Source organism: Molothrus aeneus, chromosome W, assembly GCF_037042795.1.
Source record: "Molothrus aeneus isolate 106 chromosome W, BPBGC_Maene_1.0, whole genome shotgun sequence".
Classification (NCBI taxonomy): domain Eukaryota; kingdom Metazoa; phylum Chordata; class Aves; order Passeriformes; family Icteridae; genus Molothrus; species Molothrus aeneus.
The window spans coordinates 12,696,536-12,699,958 of NC_089679.1; the positions used below are offsets into that span (position 1 = coordinate 12,696,536).

General features: G+C 43.4%; 1 pseudogene; it reads right to left on the reverse strand.

The window, feature by feature from the left end:
• Positions 1–1,774: 1,774 nt before the first annotated feature.
• LOC136568551 (uncharacterized) lies at positions 1,775–2,952 on the reverse strand (annotated as a pseudogene).
• Between the last annotated feature and the right edge of the window lie 471 nt (positions 2,953–3,423).

A 3,423-nucleotide genomic window follows, 5' to 3' on the forward strand; every position in this document is an offset into this window, starting at 1 on the left:
CGGGACCCCACTGCCAAATGTGTACTGATAGCCCTGAGGAGGCAAATCCCCATTCCACCTGAAAGGGATCTGTGGGATGGATAGGGCCTAGTGCTTGGTGAGCTGTTGCCTCAAAAATCAGTAATTGCAATGCTTCTTCCTGAGAAGGAGTCCAATCCCATTTCATCCTTTTCCTCAGCAAGTCAAAAAGCGGCCTAGCAATTATTGAGAAATCTGGGATGTGTTTTCTCCAGAACACTAATAGTCCTAGAGCTTGCTGGAGATCTTTCCTCAATTCAGGCCTTTGAATCTGATCTAAAGAGGTTAGGGTATCGGGTGGAATACATGTCATGCCTCCTTTCCACCAAATTCTCAAAATCTTCACTTCCTGAGAAGGTTTCTGAATTTTCTCTGCGGGTATCTGCAAATCAAGACTTTTTAAGTGAGAGATTATTTTCTGCTGATGTTTCCCTACTACCTCTATTTCATCCTTCCCCCCCTCCCCACCACCCCCCCCCAGAGTGTCTTAAATGTATTGATTATCAGCTACAGGATCAGCAGGATCAGGTTTGGGTATTTTTTCTAATTCCTGAACTAAAGCATGGTGGGCCAAAGTGGAGGAGTGTTTGTTGCCTTGGGGAAACCTAGTGCAAGTGTATTTCTGTCCTTTCCCATGGGAAGGCAAAATGGTCCCTATCTTCTGGCTGTATAGGTATCATAAGGAAGATGTCTTTGACATCCATAGTTGCCATTGCCATGATTGAGTGAGCCTTTTCTTGAATTGATGTTATTAATTCAGCTAAGTTTGGGACCAGTGCTGTAAGAGGGTCTGTGTTGGCATTAAGCCTGCGAAAATCTACTGTAAATCTCCACTTTCCACTGGCTTTTCAGACTGGCCATACCGGTGAATTAAAAGGAGAATATGTGTGAATTATTACCCCTTGGTTTCTCAAGTCCTGTAGAACCGCTTTGATACCTTCTCTGGCACCAGAAGGTAGAGGGTATTGTTTTACATTAGTTGTTTGATTATAGGGTAGGGAGGGTGCGGTTTGAAGCAGCCTAATGTTAAGTGGCAGTGTGCCAAAAGACCACAGAAATCCCTCAGAGTCTTCCCACTGCCTCCCAGCAAGGACACCCATTCCTAATCAATTATTTGGAATGTTCCCACTTACCATTTTGATGGCTAGTTGATGCTCATTTCCAGGGCGCGTCAGTTAGGCTAAGGCAACATTCATAGATTCTGTAGTTCCCAGAGCATTAAGAACACAGCATTGTCTCTTAGTTGGAACAATTCCACACCTCTGGGCATCCTTTTTTGTTAGTGCAGAGATTTGAGCCCCAATGTCAATCAAAAAGGTTACTAGTAGCCTGTGGAGGCCCGTGATAGCTGGGCTTAATTTATATCCTGATTTATTTTTAGTGAGCATTCTTAAATAAACCCACGCTCCGCCCCTTTGCCCGCCTGTAAGCGGCAGAGAGATTTGTTTCCCGAAAACCCTGTTGGTTTTGGTTCACTGCCTGTGCTCTGTGGGAGAGGCTGGGGGAGGGTTAGTTTTTGTCCCTGAGAAGGGAGGGGTGCACTGGGTCGAGCCAATGGATTCGGTTTTCGCTGGTGCCAATTATTTATTATTTTCTGCAATTTCTCAAGGGGCAAACCATCCATCACCTCTTTGGGGACCCACTTTTGAATTCCCAACAACCACCAACGGTGGCAGTTAGAGATCTGTTTTCCTTTCTCTATATTTTCACTGTGAGGAGCCCCAATAAACCAAACACCTTTGTTATTTTCTGATTTCTATGCCGGGGTTTTTATAGCTCCATATTGTCTACAATAATTAATTAGATCTACTGCAACTTCAGCTCATGTCCAAACTTTATGGCTACTGGCAGGTGAATCAGACTGAGAAGCTGAGGGCTGTGAGGGGGAAGAGTAGGGAGTGAAGCCAGGATCTCTAGGTCCACTTTGGTCAGGGGAATTCCTGAGGAATCTTATCTAGTCTTTCTACAGGATTCAAAGCCATTATGGTTTTCTGTAGAGTCATTGCTGTATGTTTAAGTGTTTCTGGAAGCCCATGAGTTCAATTGGTCATTAGTTCTGGCTTCACAGGTAATTGCATTGGGCATTCAAAACCAGGAACTAATTTCTTTTCATCAATCATTTGCAGGCAGGCGGCTTTGTGGACACTTTCTAAGAGCTGGTCGGTGGTGTCAACGATTGCCAGGGGGTCACCCCTTTCCAAAGGATTCATTCTCCCGGCCCAGAAAGACGCACCCTGTGTCAGGGACCATGCATCACTCTTACCTCCTTATCTCCTGTTATGAAGAAGGCTCCATGTCCCCAGTACCCACTGGCCTCCGGTTAATTTAATTTGATCTCCACCATCGAGGGACACTCGGAAGACATATTCTGTCTCTGATTCTTGTGGGAGGCGCCCGAATTCTTTTTACAGCTTAGCTAATTCGGTAGCACTGAAGGGTATTTGTTTAGTTGTGATATGTGGGTCAAGATCCTCTTTCGGCAATGCAGAGAGACAGGGAGACCCACTCGGTAATCAGAATCCAATTTTATTGTGGGATACAAGCACTTATATACCATTTCAGGGAGACTAGTAATGTGTACTACAATGATTAGGTTAAAATCACATACACAAACTTACGCATATAACAACATCTCTTGCTTGCAGAGTTTAATGCGATTTTCTTCTGCCAGTAAACCCGTTTGATTTAATCTTCTTGCAATCCAGGTCTAATTTTCAAAGTTCCGTTTGTTTATGCCAAGGCATCCTGTTATCAAATCTCTTATGTTAACCAGGTCCAAAGTGCATCATCTGTCTTATGTCCCCCAACATTCCAACAATCCTCATCATTAATATAGTTCTATTCTGTTTGAACCAAGGGTCTCAAGCGAGGACAGCAGTATTCTCTCCAATTTTTTACTGCCTCAAGTTCCTGACGGGGATAGATTTGTTTCATGTCAGGAGTTTCCTTTTCCTCTGGCTCTGTAGAGGAATCAGTATGATGTGAATTCTTAGCAAGTTCCTCTCTAAGGGCAGCTCGCAACATATAGATCTCATTTCTATCTTCCTTTAATTCTTTCTGCAAAATTTCAACTAGGTTTTGAAGGGAATCTATTCTTGCTATTTCCTCGTTTCTTTGCTTAAAAAGGGTTTCTATGGCTGCTGTGAGACAAGCTGCCAAAACTGAGCAGAGGATGGTTTTATTTTTGCCCAGTTTAACTTCTGTTTCATGTTGTAAAGAATGAATTCTATCTATGACATTTTCTAAATTAAACCAGCTGTTCTCTGCCCAAACCTCCCCCCTTGGAGAAGGCTTGGCATTCTATTTAGCAAGCAGAGCAGAAAATTCAGCTTTAACTTTTGTGCTAGAGTTTTCAGTCATTTTATGAAGGGACCAAAACCATGACAGGGAGGTGCAAACTTAAGT